Here is a 23,470-nt window from a genome sequence, read left to right on the forward strand (position 1 = left end):
CAATTAAACACCTGACCAGTAACAATCATGCACATTATAAAACCTGGCTTCACTATCTTGCTCAATGCTTTTTTTCGGGTCAAGCACAAAAGACTTCTCAACCTTTGTAGAGTGGTAGACTCTTGTAAGAGTAAAAGTAAAATTCTTGGGTAACCACTGTAAATAATTTTAAATCTAAAGCTCTTGGTAGTAGGTTAGCTCATTAGTGACTTGTAAATAATATTGTTCACCTTTTTAATGTGAAACCTCCATTTGTATTTTTATAAGTACAAGTATAATTAAAAAGGCAAAACTTTTTAGTTTTGTATATTGCATGGCAAATTATTCCACAGCATGTGTTCCAGGCCCTATATATGGGTTAAATTCCAGCCTAGTTTTTGCTCTTCTCTGGCAGACTTTCCCCCTGAGGGAGAAGGTGTCGCTGTCCTCACTGATGTGTCCAAGTGCAATCAGTCTCCGCACATCCAGGCCTCATCCTGCCTTTGCTCCCCTGTCTTCACCAGCCCAGTCACCCCTTCCTCCTGGGCCCAGTACAGCCCAGTTTTTTCACTCTGCCATGCCCAGCAGTGGAACCCCCAGGGGTTGCTCACAGATAACCTGCACAGTGTGGTATAGCCAGGAGACTATCAATGAAATGTAAACCAGCAATGGTCCCGTTTATCCTTGTATGTTCACTTTGAGGCTGCGAATTGGATGCAGGTTTCTCTGCATCGAATTTGCACGAGAGGAGATTGTAACCGGCTCTCTATGGAGCCAGTTCACATATCTCCAGGGCGGCTGCGGAGTGAATTGCACAGGAGTCCCGCGTGTCTCTGGCTCCATTTCAGGCAAAGATTTGGTCCGGATTCATCTCCGAAACAGAGAACAGGGACACACCCGAGCCCTGCAGTAAACCGCATCAGTTTTAAGTGTGAAGCCAGCCTTAAACACAACGTTGGTCAGAATCTAGCATTGTACATCATTTAGTTATACATTACTCAAAGCGCAACAGCAGCAGGGGCCATTATAAAGATGGAGCCAATTTCAAAAAAGGGAAAGTAACCCGTCAGGACAAAAACACGGCAGCTGCTATTGCTGGCTGTTTTTTTTAAACTGCATTCATGTCCAATTCACTGACACACCTAAATAGTAAGGGCCGGTTCACACAGGGGGCGATGCGAGGCGACACCGACTTGCCTCGCCGCGACCTCAGCGGCGACTTGCAAATGACTTCTGTATAGAAGTCAATGCAAGTCGTCCCGAGGTCGCCCAAAAGTAGTACAGGAACCTTTATTCTGAGTCGGAGCGACTCGAGTCGCTCCTCTTAGAACGGTTCCATTGTACAGAACGGGGGGCGACTTGTCAGGTCGCGGCACGGCAAGTCGTGTCGCCTCGTGTCGCCCCCTGTGTGAACCGGCCCTAAAGGAAACAGTCCTGCAGGACGAATTTACATAAACTAGAAAGCAATGGATGCTACTACATTTCAGTATTGGAGGATTAAACAAAACAAAAACATAAGCTACTTTCTATTTAAACATAACTTTCTGCATGCCCCTTCATGATTTTTCAACCTCCACTGAGCCGTGACATGGACCAGACAACATTTCTGAGATAGTGTTGTTCACCAGGCTGACAGTTGTGAGATCAGATGTGTGTAGGTAGAAATCTGTCTATAAACTTAGGGGTATTTACACTTCCTTTTATCACTCTACAGTTGTTTGGGCGTCATTGGAATCCTATACAATAAGGCAATGCAATAACGTATAGCGGCTCATCATTTAGCCTATCCAAAGCGATAAAAAAAAAAAAAAAAAAAAAAACGACTTGCCAAGTTGCATTTGGAAGGAATGGAATTTCCCGAAAGAACATCACACTGTTAAAAATATGTTTGTTTGAGAAAACAAAATGTCCATCCTGTTCTAATTTTCTGATCGCTACAGTTAACCACTTCAATACATTTACATTTTCAATAAAATGTACCCAAATTAAATATTTACCATTTTTTCGCCACAAAATTTTTTTTTTTTTTTTATAAAAATGCCATAAAACTATCCCCTATTTTGTAAATGCTATAAATTATGCGCAAACCAATCACTTATTGCGATTTTTTTTAACCAAAAATATGTAGAAGAACACGTATCGGCCTAAACTGAATGACCGCACAATTGTCAGTTAACGCGACGCTGTGCCGAATCACAAAAAGTGGCCTGTTCTTAAGTCAGCAAAATGGTCCGGTCTGAAAGTGGTTAAACAAGACTGTTAAATTGACCCCACTAATGATTAGACATTTGAATGAAAATTTCTAAAACAAAACATTTTTAAAACTATATTCTATCTGTGATAGCACTCCGATCCCTCAGGCTGGGTTCACATATGTGCGGCCACGGTTTGTGCCTGTTCATCGGTTCAGTTTTGAATTTTTGCTCGAACGCACACCTGAATTGGACCCAAACACGCACAGGACCCTTTTTTAACCACTTGCTTACTGGGCACTTAAACCCCCCTCAGTCCCAGAACAATTTTCAGCTTTCAGCGCTGATGCACTTTGAATGACAATTGCGCGGGCATACAACACTGTACCCAAATGAAATTTTTATCATTTTTTTCCCACAAATAGAGCTTTCTTTTGGTGGTATTTAATTACAGCTCTGAGTTTTATTTTTTGCTAAACAAACAAAAAAAGATACAAAAAAAAAATCATGTTTTAATAGTTTGTTATAAAATTTTGCAAATGGGTCATTTTTCTCCTTCATTGAAGTGCGCTGATTAGGCGGCACTGATGGTCTGCATTGGTGGGCACTGATGGTCTGCATTGGTGGGCACTGATGGGCATAGTTAAGGCGGCACCGATAGGCACAGATAAGGCGGCACCGATAGGCACAGATAAGGCGGCACCGATAGGCACAGATAAGGCGGCACCGATAGGCACAGATAAGGCGGCACTGATGGGCACAGATAAGATGGCACGGATAAGTGGCACGGATGGGTGGCACTGATAGATGGGACTGATAGGTGGGACTGCTGGGCGGCACTGCTGGGCGGCACCTTTGAGGCAGATTGTGGGCACTGTGGGTGGCACTGCTGGGTGGCACTGTGGGCACTGCTGGGTGGCACTGACGGGGGGCACTTTTATTCAGGATGGCACTGCAGGGGGCAGGTGGTCGCTGTTATTGCTGGCCGTGATCGGGACTGATGTCCCGATCACGGCCGCCGGTGATCGGCTTTTTTTTTCTCCTCGCGCTGTCAGCGTGAGGAGGAATACTAGCCGATTACCGGCTCCGTTATATCACATGATCAGCTGTCATTGGCTGACAGCTGATCACGTGATAAGGGGTCAGGATCGACCCCTTGCACGGATCGGTGATCAGGCGAGTCTCATGGACTCGCCGATCACAGAGCGCGCCGCGCGCGCCCCTCAGGGGGCGCGCAGGCCGCTCGTACACGGGACTACGTCTATTGACGTCGTCCCGGAAAAGGAGATCCGCGCTGTAGCCGTCATTTGGCTATAGCGCGGATCCCAAGTGGTTAATGCAGGCCGCAGCTCCATTGAGAGACAGCCATGCTCGACTGTCATGCGAATTAGATATGGTGAAACCCGCATTCAATTCACATACATATGAACCCAGCCCCAGAGTACGGTCATCCACAGCTTCTTTCATTATATAGGTTATCTCTTAGTGCAAGCCGGACCTGTACCCAATTTATTGTCAACGTACAGGTGCATACGCCTGGAACAGTGCTCAATTTTTATTCGTTTCTATTCTATTGTCCAACCTTACAGAAAGGAGAATTACAGCCAACGCAGTTCGTTCTGCAATCCTGTGACCCATTTTCAGCAGACAGCGGGTTGAAGCCCCCCCCCCCCCCCCCGTCAGCTGATGTTACAGAGCCAGTCCAGGCTCGAGCAGGAGCGTGACAAAGTCAGGATCTGCCCACAACCGTGGCCCGGCACATAGCTCAGCCTCTCAGGGAGCTGCTCCCACCCCTGCCACAGCCATAAAGTCACTGACTGACAGCCACCAGCTCTCTGCACACGGAGCTCTGAGAACCTTAGAGCCGGATCACACAGGGGCGACTTAGATACAACTTCAGGTCGCCCCTAGTCGCCTCAGGTCGGACAACATTTAAAAATCAATGTAAGTGAATGAGAGCCGTCTTAATGCATGCTACTGAAGTCATTCCGACTTCAGAAGAGGTTCCTGTACTACTTCAATCCGACTTGTAGGCGACTGGTACCCATTGATTTCAATGGAGGTCGCCTCCAAGTCGGATCTCCGTCTATACGGAGGCGACTGACAGAATTATTAGCTCTGAAGGGGGACTGTGACATCACAAGGGGGCGGGGGCACCATGTGACATCAACAGGTGACCCCGCCCCTTGTCCCTATTAAAAGGCGCCGCGCACCGCGTTCCTGGCATTGAGGCCGGATAGAGCGTAGAAGAAGAAGACGACGAAGAAGAACGGAAGGCGGCAGCGGCGACAGAAGACCGGGCCACCGCTAGCAATAGAGCTGGAAGAAGAAGCGGTGGCCCGGCAAGAAGAACCGAAGAGGGGGACAAGACCCCCGAAGTTGGAAGAAGAGGGCGGCGGCGAAGAAGAAAGCCAGGCTCCTCCGCTAGTAAAAGAGCTAGCAGAAGATAGCGGAGGAGTCCGGCGAGAAGACCCCCGAAGACGGAAGACCCCCGGAGCTGTGCAATAAACTATTTTAACCCTGTGTTGTTGTTTTTTTTTTACAGGTGAATGGGTAGGGGTACATTGTACCCCATACTCATTCACATAGGGTGGGGGGCCGGTATCCGGGGGCCCCCTTATTAAAGGGGGCTCCCGGATTCCGATAAGCCCCTCGCCCGCAGACCCCCCACAACCAACGGCCAGGGTTGTCGGGAAGAGGCCCTTGTCCTCATCAACATGGGGACAAGGTGCTTTGGGGTGGGCACCCCCCCTTGTTGAGGGCACGCGGCCTGGTACGGCTCAGGAGGTGGGGGGCGTTCCCCCTTCAGAGCTCATTCTCTGATTGGCCACGGCAAAAGTTGCCTGGCCTGGGGCGACTTAAAGTCGTGTTGCAAGTCGCCCCAGGTCGTGTCTAAGACGTGTTCAAGTCGTCTCCAAGTTGCCTCACAAAGTCGTCCTGGAAGTCGTGTCGCCCCTGTGTGAACCGGCTTTTTAGTGTCTTAGTGCCGGTGGACCGATGCTGCATCCACCTACAGTAGGCAAGTAGGATTTAAAAAACAAAAAACAAACTTCTCTTTTAAGAGAGTTTCCATGTCTTTAAGGCCAGATTCACTAATAATTTGAGGTATGTTGAACGTTACTAAGTGTTGTAGTTAGGTAGTCCATATCAAAAACCTGCCCACGAAGGTTAAAATATATGCCTGTAGATTTCTTCTGCCTCAATAATATTTATTGGATTCTGAAAAAGAATTATACATTTTAAATATATATATATATATATATATATATATATATATATATATATATATATATATATATATATATATATATATATATATATATATATATATATATATATATTCAAACAGTCGTGCTCTAAAGTCCTTGAAAGGGAAAAAGAGGATGCTTCACAGGCTACATGGCACACAAAAGTCAAAAACATATTTGAGGAGTGAAGGGTGAAGCAAGAGGGAGAGGAAGCGGAAAGGACCAGAGAGGGGGAAATGAATGAAGAGGAGTAACAGATACTGCAAGGGACAAGGCTGTTATTGTAGCATTTTACAATGTAACAATGTTTCTAGAAGTCCAACTCCAGGAAACTTAAAAGGGTTAATTGCTCATTTAGGTGTAGGTGACAGAGGAAAGGAAAAAAAAAAAAAAAAAAAAGGAAGGATGCGCTTACCTGACCATATGCACTACCTTGCAGCATCCTCTCCCCCATGTCCCACCAAATTCTGGCATCATTAAGCCCAATGCAGGATCCATAACCCTCCATTGGATAGGATGACACTGAAGAAACAGCTCGCCACCATGGGGTTGGGGAGCAGAGGATCAGGTAAGAGAAAGTGCTTCTCTCCCCTAGACCAAAAAAAAAAGCGTAACCCTTGCAGTGTGGGACAATGTTCAAATTTCCCATAGTTGGACTAGTTTAAACGCATTTAGGTGCACTACCTACATGCATCATCTATTATACTGTTAACCACACATTACCACAACGCTCATTCTTGAATGGTTCCTTATGGCCCTTTTACACTTCTCCAGTGAAAGACCAGCTTCCTGTAACCTACCTTGATATCTTATATTGAACACAACGCTGGTTTTACCTGTACTAACATAAGTGCAATACTTTATATTAAGCAAACCTTTTGGCATCTCTTTCATTTTATGATTAATCTGATCATGAGATGGATGGAGTTTGGTTTGAATATCCTGCTTATGCCCTGTTTGATCTGAGGAGACATCTCCAGCTGATGACCCCTGCAAAGATAGTTACATAAAGCCTATTTGACTATTATAATAATAATAATAATAATAATAATAATAATAATAAAGGGTCCAGGCTCTCTGGTAAGAGTCTATCTTGTCTGTGGTGACATATGAGGTGGAAGTTTTTTTGGTTCAACTACTTATCAGGGATTTGCGTTTTCTACAGTTGGATTTTAATAACCTAATATGAGATTTTTGTTTAGGGTGTAACTTTTCTCTACATGTTTATTGTGATTATATCTCACTTTTGTGGTGCCACTTGACAAGTTACACTGTAATGGCGATGATTGACATTTTTATGCTTTTACGCATGTGCATTATTATTCCTTTATATAATTCCTATAAATACTGCACAGTGCTCTGGACGGTTGTCTGAGGAGGCCTGTAATACTGTGCAGTGCTAAGCACGCTACACCACTAAGCACACTATGGTCGCTACCTTGTTTGCTGGGAGGAGAAACACTCTAAGGCCGCGTACACACGCGGGGACTGTTCGCCCAACTTTGTCCGTCAAACAGTTTCAGCAAACAGTCCGCTCAAAATTTGCATGGACGGACATGGCCACACACGACGAACGAACAGTTTGCTGAAACCGTGCGCGATGACGTGAACGGCACGTACGACGGGACGAAGAATACGACGTCCTATACACTGCATTATAACTTTCGGCGTGTAAATCCTTTCTGAGCATGCGCGCAACTTAGTTTGTCGAACAAGCCTACACACGGGCGGACTGTTCGCTCAAACAAGGTTTCAGTGGACAGTTTTACGGAATTTCCGAAAAACCTTGTTCGTCAAACTGTCCGCTGAAACTGTCCGCTGAAAGCCCACACACGAGCGGACTGTCCGCCCAAACACTGTTCAGCGGACAAAATTGGGCGAACAGTCCGCGCGTGTGTACGCGGCCTCAGGCTTTTCAGTCAGAGCTCAGAGGAAACCAGAACTTCACGTGGGCAAATGTCCCTCTCTCACATTTTCATTCATTGACTAAAACAAAATTTATTTTCATCATAGTTTGTCAATTGCCGAAAACATGGGGCAATTTTCGTTTTTGTCACTGGAAATATGCCACTGACAAAAATTAAGATTTAAAAATGTTTTCGTCTACAATATTAACACTGCATGCAAGGTAGAGCTTCACGATTCTGGCATAAATGTGAATAACTATTTTTTGCTTAGAAGATAGATCACAATTTTCGTGGCGTAACATCTTTTACATTATACAAAAAAAATTTGAGCTAACTTTACCGTTTTGTTTTTATTTTTAATTCCACATCAGATAACCCCCTAGGAGAAGCACTCTCCCAAGGAGATTACCTTGCGGGTGAGCTCCCGAGTCCAGCATTTGCATCCATAGACAGGAATGTCGGACTTGGCCCACCCCCGCGTCATTGGATTTGATTGACAGCAGCGGAAGCCAATGGCTGCATTGCTATCAATCTATCCAATCAGGACACGAGACACCGGCTGGAGCTGGTGAGCTCGTTCCAGTCGCACATATTTCAGGCTCAGGTAAGTATAAAAAAATTAAAAATTAAAAAAAAGGATGCAGAGGTGATCAAATACCACCAAAAGAAAGCTTTATTTGTGTATGGGGGGAGGGGGGGGGGGGGGGGAAGAATACAAATATTGTTTGGGTAAAGCGTTGCATGACTGCGCAATTGTCAGGAAACGGGACACAGTGCCAAATTGTAAAAAGTGCTCTGGTCAGGAAGGGGGGGGGGGGGGGGGGGGAAATCTTCTGGAACAGAAGTTATAGTTAGGTTGAATAAATACACCAGTCCAACCTGAGTGTCTACAATTGTCCCTATCCTGTACATTGCACACTCACATCCGTCCCTACCCTCAAGGAGCCCACAATCCAAGGTCCCCCTTCATATACTAGGGTCAATTTGGAGTGTGGGGGTAAACTAAAGTACCCGGAGGAAACCCAGGCACAGGTAGAACATGCAAACTCCAGGCAGGTAGTGTCATGGTTGGGATTCGAACCAGCGACCCTTTTTTTACTGCTAGGCGAGAGTGCTAACCACTACAACACTGTGTCGCCCTTAACCTGAAGTGGTTAAGTAAATTTACGATTTTGTGTTGGGTGCATTTATAAGCCCCCGTGCACCGCATGTTGGACACCCCTGCTGTAAGAGGAAGATACATATACAGTACGTACCCATTCTCAGAGCACTCGGGGCCCGGTCACATTATCTCCACAGGTTCCAGCTTCAATGAAGAGAAGGGAATGCTAACAGCTGGAATGCCTGGGAGGCGACATCACACACAGGCTTACTATGGGTCAAGGGTTGTCAGCGCTCTCTCCTCTCCCCTGATACCGCTACTGGGAGTCGGTCACGTGACCAGAGCGCTCTGGTAATAAGTTTTAGAATGTTCCTTTTACCGCTGTTTTAGGCTTAGTTTTCCTATGCAGTAATGAGGTAAAGATGTGATATCGTGGTGATTAGGGGTCCACCGATTATCAGAGCGGCCGCCGATATTAAAATTTTGCAAATAATCTGTATCGATCAGAAACTTACCAAGCTCGCTGTAGTCTCTGCCAATCTCTGCCAGCGGTGCAGCGGACAGAGATGACATCATCTCTCACTGCCCGCTTTGCATCACCGCTGTTCCGTCCCTACAGCAGGGCCTCGAAGGCTTCTCTTGACAGAGCTGTAGCCGCGAGCGAGCAGAAAGATAGTTAGATCATCGCTCACTACCCGCTCACATGTGGAAGTTTACCTGCTTGGACACCGCTGGGGAGAGGCTGCCACAAGTAGTGCAAGTAGTGACAAGCTGCATATGAGTGGCAGGTGACAGTGATGTACAAAAATCAGTATTGGTATCGACCATGAAAAAAAGATATCAATCAACCCCTAGTGGTGATAAGTCTCTCTAATGGACACAAATGCAGTTCTCTCCTATATTTTAGGTGCACACTAAATAAGCAGCATATAGATGTAAACAATTTTAAATAAATGAATGGGATCCCAACTTCAACTGCACTTCATGTAGTTAAATGTATGTGTTTTACTGCAGAGAAAACAGACAAGTGGAAGCATGTTCAACACTTGCTAAGTGAATATTTCTGACTACTGCACAAAGCCTATAACCCGACCCTCCATATTAGAACTAATACTTATTTCCTGGACTTCTGTCTAGGATTATAGGGTGGCTACAGCTTCTCACTGACAAGTCTATGCTCTATATTCTCAGAGATTAGAAAGCTGTCAAGTCACTGCAGTACTGGGAGATAAAAGTAAGGCAAGTTGTACCAGTAAGAGCAAGTTGAATTCACACCTAAGAGTTTCAAAGTAGCGCGTTTTTACTGCGATTTTGCCGCATTTTTTTTCAGGTCACCAATGTAAAAAGGCAGAAAAAGGCAGCTGCAATGGACATGAATAGGATTTGCTTGTTGGGCGTTTTATGAGCTGAAAACGCTCAGGGGTGAACATAGCCTGCTGTGAACTATTTCACAATACTTGCAGCTACAGAGGTCAGTCATAAAGCTCATTTACTACTTGTTAAGAATAGGTTTACCATTATCAGAGCGAAAATAGTAAAGTTTGGGTTGTCACCAGGACAGGAAGAGAGGGGAAATCTTCCAACGGAGGACACTAGTTCTGGATTTCATGGTGAAAGCCAGGGATTCCCCCCACTTTGGAGGGATTTACTCACATTTCCTGTTTTGGCTATGGGACAAGAAGTGAAAGTGTTACTAAACCCAGGACCCTGCATTCACTATATTTGGGCTCCCACAGTACACAGAACAACAACTATTTTAGTAAATATAAATGGCTAAATATCTTTTCTCATCAGCAGTATATAGCAGTCTTGTGACTTCCATCAGTGTCAAGCCGAGCATGATGAGTTTTCATTCTCCTCCGAATGTCCGATGAGGCTGCAGGACCCCGACCCCTCTGTCTGGACATTGCCGATTGGCCCTGTGTTGATCACATGCTGCATCACAAAAAAAAAAAAACACACACACACCTCTCTAGCCATACACACCAAACTAAGCATGTGCAGAGTATCCATAAAGTTCTGTACGATCAGTCAGTAGATGGATTGGGGACAGTGGAAGAAGAGGATGATCAGAGAAGACAGGCTCAAACAGCCTTTTTAGACAATGTGCAGAATTAACCCCTTAGGTTCCACAGTGAGTATAACATATGCTTTATACAGAATGATTTTACTGTAGTGGGTTTAGTAACAGTTTTTAGAAAACTCCTAATTGGGAAATTGAAAGCAAATAACAGACAGAGGTTATAACCTCACCTTACTCTATCCAAAGTGAATAGTGTTTTGCCTTGCGCTTTACAACATGAGGGCAGACAGTACACTTACAATACAAATCAATACAGGAGGGAACAGAGGGCCCTGCTTGTTAGAGCTTACAATCTAGAAGGGAGGGTCAAGTGGAAACAAAAAAGGTAATAACTGTGGGGTGTGAGCTGATGGAGAAAATGAAATAACAGTTGTTAGGTGTGGGTAGGATAGGCTTCTCTGAAGAGAAGGGTTTTCTGGGATTGGCAAAAAAGCTAATCGAGTAGCAGATAAGCGGACAGATTGGGATAAGGCAATGCTTAGAATTGGAGAGGCTTTGGAAAAGTCCTGGAGGTGAGCATGGAAGGAGGTGACGAGGGAGCTAGAGAGGGGAGGTCTTGAGAGGAATGAAGAGAAGGTTGATATTTAGAGACTATGCTAGCGATGTAGCTGCTGGCTAAATTGTGGATGGCTTTGTAAGCAAGTTTTAGCATTTTGAATTTAATTTGTTGGGCGGGCAGAAGCCAGTGGAGGGATTGACAGAGAGGGGTAGCAGACACAGAGCGATTGGTAAGGTGGACGAGTCTGGCAGCATCATTCATGATGGATTGAAGAGGTGATAGACTATGTAGAGGTAAGCCAACGAGAAGGGAGTTTCAGTAGTCGAGGCGAGAAATGACTAGCAAGTGAATAAAGAGCTTTGCTGTGTCATTGGTTAGAAAGGGGCGTATTTTGGAGATGTTGCAGAGGTTGAGGCGGCAAGATTTGGACAGTGATTAAAAGTGGTGCTTAAAGGAGAGTCCAAGACTTCACCTAAAATCTTGGCATGTGGGGATGGGCTTATGGTTGTGCCATCGATTTTGACAGAGAGATCAGGATAAGGGGCATATGGGGGAGGAAAAATTATAAGTTCAGTTTTGGATAGATTGAGTTTGAGGAAGTGGTGTGACATCCAGACTAGTATATCTGATAGTAAATTAGTGATAAGTGAGGAGACAGAGGGAGAGGGCTGAGGGGTAGAGAAATAGATTTGGGTGTCGTCAGTGTAGATGTGGTATTGGAAGCCATGGGAGGCTATCAGTTGACCCAGGGAGGAGGTGTAGATTGACAATAGGAGAGGTCCCCGACAGAGAAAAGGAAGAGGAGAGGAGGAAGTAGCGTTGTAAGAAACGCTAAAAGGTGTGGTTGGATAAGTAGGAAGAGAACCAGCGAAGAGTACAGTCATGGAGACCAAAGGCGTGGAGTTTTTTTTTTTTTTTGAGGAGGGGGTGGCCAACCCTATCAAAAGGCAGCAGAGAGGTCCAGGAGTAGGAGTACAGAACAGTGTCGATTGGCTTTGGCCATTAATAGATTGTTTGTTAGTTTTAGGAGAGTCGTTTCTGTGGAGTGTGGAGGACGAAATCCAGACTGAAGGGGATCAAGAAGGCTATTATCAACAAGGTGGATGCTCAGTCTGTTGAAGACCAGACGTTCAAGGAGTTTGGATAAGAAGAGGTTTTTAACCACTTGCCGACCGCCGCACGACGATATACGTCGGCAGAATGGCACGGGCAGGCATATGGGCGTATATATAAGTCCCTGCCTGCCCGCGGGTGGGGGGCCCGATCGGGCCCCCCCCCCCCGGTGCCTGCGGCGGTCGGCATTCCTTCGAGAGCGATCCGGGATGAGGGGGCGGCCATTCATTCATGGCCACCCCCTCGCGATCGCTCCCGACGAATAGGAATCCCCCGTGACATCACTTCCTCTCCTGTAATGTAAACACAGGAGAGGAAGTGATGTATTCTCTCCTCCGTGTCGGTATTTTTCGTTCCGACACGGAGGAGAGCGGATCAGTGAGTTGCACCAACACTCTACACACACAGTAGAACATGCCAGGCACACTTACACCCCCCCTTTACCCCCCGATCACCCCCCCAATTACCCCTGCCCCCCAGTCACAGTGACACCAATGTCATTTTTTTTTTTTTTTTTTGCATTGGTGTCATTTGTGACTGTAATAACTGTTAGGGCAGTTAGAGTTAGCCCCCTTTAGTTCTAATGTACCCCCCTAACCCCCCCAATAAAGGTTTAACCCCGTGATCACCCCCCGTCGCCAGTGTCACTAAGGCTGGGTTCACATTGCAGCGGTTTATGAGAACGAATGTGATTCGCACCGCACTGCAGTGCAAATCACATCCGATCTCTGTGCGATTCGAGTTCAGCCATTCGCCGCACCCGCCACACCCGCCGCACCCGCCGCAAATTCGCACGGGACCCTTTTTTTGGCCCGCAGCAGAATCGGATCGCATGGGTGTTCACACCATGCGATCCGAGTTTGCAGATCGCACTGCGATATGCGAACTGATCTGGGGGTGTCAGTAACATTTCACTGACACTCCCAGCAGTTCGCATAGGGCAGTGTGAACTGCCGCCGGGAGGCATGCGATGCGGGAACCCGCCGCGGATTCGCGGCGTTTCCGCATCGCTCCAGTGTGAACCCAGCCTAATAAGCGATCATTTTTCTGATCGCCGTATTAGTGTCACAGGTGACGCTAGTTAGGCAGGTAGGTATTTAGGTTCGCCGCAGCTTTTTATAGCGCCAGGGACCCCCATATACTACCGCATAAAGCCCCCTGATTGCCCCCTAGTTAACCCTTTCACCAGTGATCACCATATAACTGTTACAGGTGACGCTGGTTGGTTAGTTATTTTTTTATAGTTTCAGGGCACCCGCCATTTATTACCTAGTCTCACTAGTGTACCCCTAAATTTAGGGGTGTCTACTTTCCAAAATGGGGTCATTTGGGGGGGGTTTGTGCCATCTTGGCATTTTATGGCCTTCAAAACTGTAACGCCCTTAGAAAGCCTGAAGGCGGTGCTTGGTTTTCGGGGCCCCGTACGCGGCTAGGCTCCCAAAAAGTCCCACATATGTGGTATCCCCGTACTCAGGAGAAGCAGCAGAATTTATTTTGGGGTGTCATTTCACATACGCCCATAGCATGTGTGAGCAATATATCATTTAGTGACAACTTTGTGTAAAAAAAAAAAATATTTTTTTTTTTGTCATTATTCAATCGCTTGAGGCAAAAAAATAAAATATTCAATGGGCTCAACATTCCACTTATCAATTTCCTTAGGGGGTCTACTTTCCAAAATGGGGTCATTTGGGGGGGTTTTGTACTGCCCTGCCATTTTAGCACCTCAAGAAATGAGATAGGCAGTCGTAAACTAAAAGCTGCGTAAATTCCAGAAAACGTACCTTAGTTTGTAGATGTGACAACTTTTGCGCAAACCAATAAATATACAATTATTGACTTTTTTTTTACCAAAGACATGTGGCTGAATACATTTTGGCCTAAATGTATGACTAAAATTGAGTTTATTGGATTTTTCTAATAACAAAAAGTAGAAAATATCATTTTTTTTCAAAATTTGCGGTCTTTTTACGTTTATATCGCAAAAAATAAAAATCGCAGAGGCAATCAAATACCATCAAAAGAAAGCTCTATTTGTGGGAAGAAAAGGACGCAAATTTTGTTTGGGTACAACATTGCATGACCGCGCAATTACCAGTTAAAGCAGCGCAGTGCCAAAGTGTAAAAAGACCTCTGGTCATTTACCAGCAAAATGGTCCGGTCTGAAAGTGGTTAAAGATCAGATGGGTCCACTGAGGGCTTTTTAAGTATGGGTCTGACAAGTGCATGTTTCAGAGAGTTGAGGAAGATGCCAGAAGAGAGGGAGAGATCGAAGATGTGGGTTAGAGAGTGTAGCATAGAGCCAGATGGTGAATGTAGCATTTGCAAGGGAACAGGATCCAGAGGGCAAGCGGTAAGGTGAATGTTAGAAAGTAGTTTAGCAACCTGATCTATAGTGGTGGGGTTGAAAGAGGAAAGTAATGATTGTACCTGCGGGCATGAAGTGTAAAGCCTGGAGGGTATTTTAACAGTTTGAAGTGATTGGCGATCTCCTAGGCAGCGAGGGAGTTGGTGGGTGGAGGCGGTGGAGGACAAAGTAGAGAGTTGAAGATAGAGAAGAGTTGACGGGAGCAGATTTATATTGGTTGAAATCTTTGTGAGACTTAGTCCTACGCCACAGGTACTCATGAGCATGACTATGCTTAGATTTTATTCTGGAGTATCCCAATGTTTGGTGTGTGAATTATTGTGTAGGAGGTTTACAGTGCCTTGCAAAAGTATTCACCCCCCTTGGACTTTAACCTATTTTATTACATTACAGCATTTATTTCAATGTTTTTCTAATCTGAATTATATGTGATGGGTCAGAACATAATAGACTAAGTTGGTAAAGTAACATAAGAAAAATAAAATATATACATAAAACTAATTTTTCATAAATAAAAAAAAATGATAATTGTCATGTATGTATTCACCCCCTTTGTTATGAAGCCCATAAAAAGCTCTGGCGCAACCAATTACCTTCAGAAGTCACATAATCAGTGAAATGATGTCCACCTGTGTGCAATCTAAGTGTCACATGATCTGTCATTACATATACACACCACTTTGATAGGCCCCAGAGGCTGCAACACCTAAGCAAGAGGCACCACTAACCAAACACTGCCATGAAGACCAAGGAACTCTCTAAACAAGTAAGGGACAATGTTGAGAAGTACAAGTCAGGGTTCGGTTATAAAAAATAAAATAAAAAAAATCCAAATCTTTGATCCCTAGGAGCATCATCAAATTTATCATAACCAAATGGAAAGAAAACGGCACAACAGCAAATCTGCCAAGAGATGGCCGCACACCAAAACTCACAGACCAGGCAAGGAGGGCATTAATCAGAGAGGCAGCACAGGGACCTAAGGTAACCCTGGAGGAGCTGCAGAGTTCCACAACAGAGACTGGAGTATCTGTATATATGATGACAATAAGCCGTATGCGCCATAGAGTTGGGCTTTATGAACAGAGTGGCCAAAAGAAAGACAAGAATTTCAGCAAAAAACAAAATGGCATGTTTCAAGTTTGCAAAAAGGCATGTGGGAGACTCCCAAAATGTAAGGAGGAAGGTGCTGTGGTCTAATGAGACTAAAATTGAAGTTTTTGGCCATCAAAGAAAATGTTATGTCTGGCGCAAACCCAACGAACACCATCAGTGAAACGTGGCTGTGGCAGCATCATGCTGTGGGGATGTTTTTCAGCAGTCCGGACTGGGAAACTGGTCAGAGTTGAGAGAAAGATGGATGGTGCTAAATACAGGGATATTGTTGAGCAAAACCTGTACCACTCTGTGTGTGATTTGAGGCTAGGATGGAGGTTCACCTTCCAGCAGGACAATGACCCCAAACACACTGCTAAAGCAACACTTGAGTGGTTGAGAGGAAACATTTAAATATGTTGGAATGGCCTAGTCAAAGCCCAGACCTCAATCCAATAGAAAATCTGTGGTCAGACTTAAACATCGCTGTTCACAAGCACAAACCATCCAACTTGACGGAGCTGGAGCAGTTTTGCAAGGAGGAATGGGCAAAAGTCCCAGTGCTAAGATGTGGCAAGCTCAGGGACACCGTGATAGCTACAAAAAGGTGGCTCTACAAAGTATTGACTTTAGGGGGATGAATAGTTATGCACATTGACTTTTTCTGTTATTTTGTCCTATTTGTTGTTTGCTTCACAATAAAAAAAAAAAAATCTTAAAAAGTTGTGGGCATGTTGTGTAAATTAAATGATGCAAATCCTCAAACAATCCTTGTTAATTCCAGGTTGTGAGGCAACAAAACACGAAAAATGACAAGGGGGTGAATACTTTTGCAAGGCACTGTATAGGACAAGCCTGGGTTTACCCATTGTGCTGATATACCATCATAGTTTAATGGAAGTCTGCACCTTTTCTGCAAATGTTGCTTCCTTTCCACTGACAAGAATTGGTTACCCTAACCCAGTGATGGCAAACCTTGGCACCCCAGATGTTTTGGAACTACATTTCCTATAATGCTCAATTATACTGCAGAGTGCACAAGCATCATGGGAAATGTAGTTTCAAAACATCTGGGGTGCCAAGGTTCGCCATCACTGCCCTAACCATTTGCTGACCACACTATAGCTGAAAGGCAGCTACAGTGGGGCCGTATACTTCTGGAAGGGCATCTATTGACATCCTCCTGAAGCCCTGCCCCTAGGGCGAGCTCTTTGTTCGCTGTGTCCTTCACAGATCTAGGTAAAGTGACAATCACAGCAGCCCTTTAATATGTGATCAGCTGTGTCCAATCACAGCTGATCTCGTGTAAACAAATGCCAATTATGGGCATTTCCTTTACTCAGTGCGGTCACTGTGTGAGCAAAGACAATAACCGGCTATCCTGTGACAGGGTACATTTACACTGATAATCAGAATACTGATCATCAGTGTCCTGATTATCAGTGTAGCCTCATCAGTGAAGAAGAAAAATTACTTATTTGTTAAATTATAACAGAATCAAAGATAAAAGTTTTTTGTGTTTTTTTTTCCATTTATTTAGCAAAAAATAAAAACCACTGGAAGAAAGCTCTATTTGCTATAAAAAATTGCCTGCCATCAGATGCGATTTCCACTTGCCACATTGCATGCCACCAGATGCAGACTGCCACATGCCACCAGATGCAGACTGCCACAATCACATGCCACCTGATGCAGACTGCCACAGTCACTTGCCACATGCCACCAGATGCAGATTCCCACAGTCACTTGCCACATATGCAGATTGCCACCACATGCAGCCTCTTAAATGCAAATTGTCACTAAGCACAGAGGCAGTGCAGTGGAGTGGTGAAAGAACAGTGGTTCTCTCTGCTCCCCCGCTTCACCTCCAACAGTATACCGGCTGGGCTGTGTGGGCGGAACAGCGGTGATGCGGGCGGGGGGTGGGAGATGATGTCATCTCTCTGCTCGCCTGCTTCACCCCCAACAGTGTAGCGGCAGAGCTGTGTGGGCGGAAGTGTGGTGATCCCTCTGCTCGCCGTCCCTCAGATAGTGCAGACTTTGCGGCCCGGCTGTAAACTGGCTATGGCCTGGAGGTTGGAGACCCCTGGGTTAAAGTGTAAATTTCATTACCATGCATACCCACAAATATAAATCTAATCTTGGCATAGATGTCAGTGTTCTTCTTGTGGTAACGCTCTCTGATAAATAGTGGAGAAAGGTGCAAACCAAGAACGGAGTTCTTCGTACATAAATGGATCGCTGTGCCCGAAGTTTCCAATCACAAACACCAGGAAAAGAAGGTAATATTTTGAGCTTTTGGGTTGGTTTAATTTTGGAATCACTGTCGGCCTTTGGTAGACGGCCAAATCTTTTATCAATAACACACAAAAGGTCATAGATGTTCAATTCCCAGATATTGCTTGGGAGTCCACCCACATCATCATTTACTAAGAGACCCACTCTATACTCTTGGTCTGCAGTAAACACAGGAAACTCTACTATGCAGATCTGATTTTTTATATAGCCATCAGTTTATAGACATTCCCTGTACTGCAGTTTTTACCTTTCAACTTAATTTTATTACTACTTCTGCTCACATTACTGATGTAAGCTGCTAACAAAAGCACAGCCAAACTAGTCATTCTACTGCTTCCTGCCTCTATGGGCCGACACAGACTGGCTCACTGAGACCATCGTCAAACGACATCCACCGGGATCCACTGCCATCTCCTTACTGATTTAGTAGATGGTACAGTATGTCATATAGACAAAGTTTTGTTCCCTCTTTTACAATCATAGTTCAGTTGGGTATTAACCAAAAACAACTTTCCAGCAAGTTATTCAAATCTACTTATTCAACAGCAATGACTGCCAAAGACTAGGAAGTGCTCTTAACTCAACCTCCTTATGGCCCAAGTGCCACAACCAAAAGGTGAAGTGGTTCATGCTGGTGGTTTCTGGGACATGTCTGGCCAGCACAACTCTTACCCGTCAGCTCACAGCCAGGACTTTCTGCTGGTTTCTTGTTAACCACCTACCTGGATTGCCTGTCCCCTACAGCACACATCCTGCCTACTCAACCGTCACTCTCTGCCCATCTCCCACACAACTGACCCATTCCCCCCCCATTGTCTACCTGATGCTCTTGACCTAAATCATGCTGTCCATCTCCCTAGGGCTCACTTACCCTTGGCTTTGGCTTCAACAAGGCTTCGGACAGGCTTTGTTAAAGCTCTCTGAACGCTAGTCAAAGCTTCTGTCACGAAATAAAACGGTTAGATTACAGTCCTATTTACACCTTTTCATGATGAGCTAGTATACTATGCATACTAGCTCATTATGCCTTTGTCTTGCAGGTTGTTTTTTGTTTCTTTTTGTTTTTTTGTCCTAGAATTTACAACCACTTTAGGTCACTCCCTGACTGAAATTACAGGTGCTTCCCCTGGAGTCCTAGAATATCTTTCTGCCCTTCTCCGTCCACAACTTCCCCTTCTCCAACTTTCCGTCCAACCTCCCCTTCTCCGTCCCACCTCCCCTTCTCCGTCCCCAACTTTCCGCCCAACCTCCCCTTCTCCGTCCCCAACTTTCCGTCCAACCTCCCCTTCTCCGTCCAACCTCCCCTTCTCCGTCCAACCTCCCCTTCTCCGTCCCCAACTTTCCGTCCAACCTCCCCTTCTCCGTCCAACCTCCCCTTCTCCGTCCCCAACTTTCCGTCCAACCTCCCCTTCTCCGTCCAACCTCCCCTTCTCTGTCCCCAACTTTCCGTCCAACCTCCCCTTCTCCGTCCCCAACTTTCCGTCCAACCTCCCCTTCTCCGTCCAACCTCCCCTTCTCCGTCCCCAACTTTCCGTCCAACCTCCCCTTCTCCGTCCAACCTCCCCTTCTCCGTCCCCAACTTTCCGTCCAACCTCCCCTTCTCCGTCCAACCTCCCCTTCTCCGTCCCCAACTTTCCGTCCAACCTCCCCTTCTCCGTCCCCAACTTTCCGTCCAACCTCCCCTTCTCCGTCCAACCTCCCCTTCTCCGTCCAACCTCCCCTTCTCCGTCCCCAACTTTCCGTCCAACCTCCCCTTCTCCGTCCAACCTCCCCTTCTCCGTCCCCAACTTTCCGTCCAACCTCCCCTTCTCCGTCCCCAACTTTCCGTCCAACCTCCCCTTCTCCGTCCAACCTCCCCTTCTCCGTCCCCAACTTTCCGTCCAACCTCCCCTTCTCCGTCCAACCTCCCCTTCTCCGTCCCCAACTTTCCGTCCAACCTCCCCTTCTCCGTCCCCAACTTTCCGTCCAACCTCCCCTTCTCCGTCCAACCTCCCCTTCTCCGTCCCCAACTTTCCGTCCAACCTCCCCTTCTCCGTCCCCAACTTTCCGTCCAACCTCCCCTTCTCCGTCCAACCTCCCCTTCTCCGTCCAACCTCCCCTTCTCCGTCCCCAACTTTCCGTCCAACCTCCCCTTCTCCGTCCCCAACTTTCCACCAGTCTCCCCTTCTCTGTCCCCAACTTTCCGTCCAACCTCCCCTTCTCCGTCCACAACTTTCCGCCAGTCTCCCCTTCTCCGTCCACAACTTTCCGCCAGTCTCCCCTTCTCCGTCCACAACTTTCCGCCAGTCTCCCCTTCTCCGTCCACAACTTTCCGTCCAACCTCCCCTTCTCCGTCCACAACTTTCCGCCCAACCTCCCCTTCTCTGTCCCCAACTTTCCACCAGTCTCCCCTTCTCTGTCCCCAACTTTCCACCAGTCTCCCCTTCTCTGTCCCCAACTTTCCACCAGTCTCCCCTTCTCTGTCCCCAACTTTCCGTCCAACCTCCCCTTCTCCGTCCACAACTTTCCGCCAGTCTCCCCTTCTCCGTCCACAACTTTCCGCCAGTCTCCCCTTCTCCGTCCACAACTTTCCACCCATCCTCCCCTTCTCCGTCCATAACTCTGTGCCCATCTTCCCTTGCCCACCTTTGTGTCCCCCTCAAGGTGTGTGAATGGGTCCCCATCTCCTGGCCTCCTCCTCCCTTCTGTGTGTCTGCTCATAGCGCTGTACTGTACACTCATTGGGGTGTGTGTGTGTGTCCTGTCATAGCTCGGTGCTGTGCTCCCTAGAGTTCGGTGTGTGTCTGGAGGATCGGTGCCCGGGGAGGGTGTCTTACCTGTACAGAGCGCTCTCACATTAGCCGGGGTGCCCGGTGCTTCCTCCACTCCCTCCCTCACACCCACTCCTCACTCACTCGTCAGCTCAGCACGTCACTTCACCCCCTCCGCTCTCTCTCAGCCCCGCAGTGACACCTCCAAGATGGCCGCCGCTTCCCGCCACTCATCCAATCCGAAGGCGTTGTGTGGGTGACGTTCAGGTGTTCTGTCGAGAAGTGTCCCCGCGTCGAATAGCGCCCGCGCATGCGCAGGACGACAAGACCGTGTGCCGCCCCTGTCCCTATGTGTCCGCTCACACACATACCTGACCGGAGTGACGTCACTCCTGACTCCAAGGAAGGGGAGCGGTCAGGGATCCCACACCTCAAGTATATTTCCCTGGATGTTTCCTTCCTCCTCCTGAACACAAAGCACTTATATGGCACTTTTTGTTTACGTTTATCAATCTTAGAATCCCCAAACATTATATATATATATATATATATATATATATATATATATTTTTTTTTTTTTTTTTTTTTAAAGCAGAGGCCCTAGAGAATAAATTGGTGGGTGCTCCAATTTTTTATGTCAATGGTCTGTTAAACACATTTTTTATTGGTAAAAATACACTATTTTAAATTCCAATGCACAAAAAAAAAAAAAAAACGCATAACACCATTTTTTTAAGATACGAAAGATAGTGTTATGCCGAGTAAATAGATACCAAACATGTCACGCTTTAGCATTGCACCTGTGCAACTGCATCAAATTACATCAATTTTACTACCCATAGGCAACGTTTTAAAAGCCTTTACAGGTCACAGGAGGTCTGGTGCTAGAATTACTGCCCATGATCTAACATTCGCAGTGATACCTTACATGTGTGAGATGATCGCTGTTTGTGTGCTCTCTCTTTAATTTTTTCGTTTTTATTGCTGTCACAAGAAATGTTCAGGGCCACCTTTAAGGCAGGGCACAAGGGGCAGCTGCCTTGGGCCCCATCATTGTTGTGGGGCCCAAAGCAGCTGCCTCATACTTGCCAACTATCCCAGTGTAAATTCGCTTGTCCTGTCCCGTGCTGTGTCCCAATATCTCAGTGTGAAGTTACTAATGCTGCCCAGCTCTGCCATATTGCTGTGTACAGGTGATCAACCTGTAGATCCTGTACTTACATGTAAATAACATGCATTGATATGTAAATAGTGGTACCATTAATATACAAATAGCCATGGACCAGCGGAATTGATATGTAAATAAAGGCACCATTCATATGTATATCATGCCCCCCTGAGGCCATATCTACTGCTGCTGAATGCTGCTTACTGGGGAGGTAAAGGGGCATGTTGAAAGTCCTGCCTACAAGGTAAGGTAAGCAAATTGCCCCTTACATTGGTGGTCAGTGTAAATCCCTCCTTACATTGGTGGTTACTGTGAATTCTCCTATTACATTGGTGGTCAGTGTAAATCCCCATTACATTTTCCAGGAATTTATTAACGATGTCCTCATTTTTACCCGGTACTAAGAATGTAAGGGCTGATGCCTTGTCACGACAATTCTATTCCACTTCCACTAATGCTTACACATTAGATCTTCCTTCTAATATGCGTATTTCGAATGTATTTCATGTCTCCTTATTAAAACCTTTGGTCTGCAACTGATTTACCACCTTGGTGCCACGTACTCACCCTGGACAGGTTGAGAATCATGAGGAGTATGAAGATCAGTCCATTGTCGACTCCTGTAGGTTCCATAGACGCATACAGTATCCGGTGCATTGGAAAGGGTACAGTCCGGAGGAACACTTTTGGGTCTTATCCTTGGACAAACATGTCCCTGTCCTTCTCCGTGATTTCCATAGGCGTTTTCCCCTCAAGCCTAGTGGTCTTCCAAGGGGGATGGGGGGTCGTTGAGGAGGGGGTACTTTCAGGGCGGAGCTCACCCCATCCTTCTCTGAGCTGATTGCTCAGCTGTTGGCTAATTTCCAGCTCCCATCTCTCCCCACAGTTACTCAGCTGTTGATGATATCCTGCTCATCAGTCCTGCCTACTTAAGCCGCCTAGTCCAGAGGATCTCTGCCTTCACCTTGGTCAACAGCACAGAAACTTTCTCCTGCGATCCTGTTCAAGACTTGCTTTGCTGACATCCCTTCTGGCTCCAGATCCTGCTTGCTGTTCCAAAACATTGATCCCTGACTTCTGGCTTGACTGACTATCCATTCTGGTTACTGAAGGTTGGCTATGTTTTGTTTGTTCTTTTTTACTTTTATTATTAAACAAGTGTGATTTAACTGTACTTCTGTCTCGGCCTGATTTCATGGTTTCTGACACTCCATAATCATCAGAATTATGCTGGATAAGCATTCTTGATCGTGAAATGATTAAGACCCCTATAATCAATACAAGGTCTCAGTTCACCACTCTTCTTCACAAAGAAGAAACCAGCACCAGCAGGATACTGGGATTTGCAGATGAATCCACAAGAAAGTGCATCTGCAACATACTCCTCCATGGCCTTATCCTCAGACTAACAAAAGTGTAAACCAGGCCCTGAGGGGGTATGGCACCAGGTTAAAGGTCAATTGTGCAATCATATGGCCGGTGTGGAGGCAAACTACTGGCTTGACCTTTGTCAAAGGCAATGCTAAAATGACAGTACTCCTATGGCAGGGAGCAGAGTGTAGAGGTGCACAGGACCTTAGCCACCTTCTGAAAACATGTCTTGCTGCATTGTGGTGACCAGGAAAGAACCTCAGCACAAAGCCAATCAAAAGAGGGGTTGTGCCTCTG

The 23,470-nt window shown here is 46.1% G+C and overlaps 1 protein-coding gene across 4 annotated transcripts in view; it reads right to left on the bottom strand.

Moving 5' to 3' along the window:
• The window catches only part of PLEKHA1 (pleckstrin homology domain containing A1), a 101,161-nt gene extending 80,247 nt beyond the window's left edge, over positions 1-20,914 (bottom strand). For 3 of the 4 annotated variants that reach the window (XM_077455356.1, XM_077455357.1, XM_077455354.1), the window contains exon 1: positions 20,701-20,852. The gene's annotated coding sequence lies outside the window, so the exon portion shown is untranslated. Of the gene's footprint in view, positions 1-20,700 lie in introns of all 4 variants that reach the window. The other variant, XM_077455355.1, reaches the window with a different exon arrangement.
• Between the last annotated feature and the right edge of the window lie 2,556 nt (positions 20,915-23,470).

Source organism: Lithobates pipiens, unplaced genomic scaffold (assembly GCF_037356315.1).
Source record: "Lithobates pipiens isolate NorthernLeopardFrog02 unplaced genomic scaffold, aLitPip1_a1.2 Scaffold_25, whole genome shotgun sequence".
In the NCBI taxonomy this organism is placed as follows: domain Eukaryota; kingdom Metazoa; phylum Chordata; class Amphibia; order Anura; family Ranidae; genus Lithobates; species Lithobates pipiens.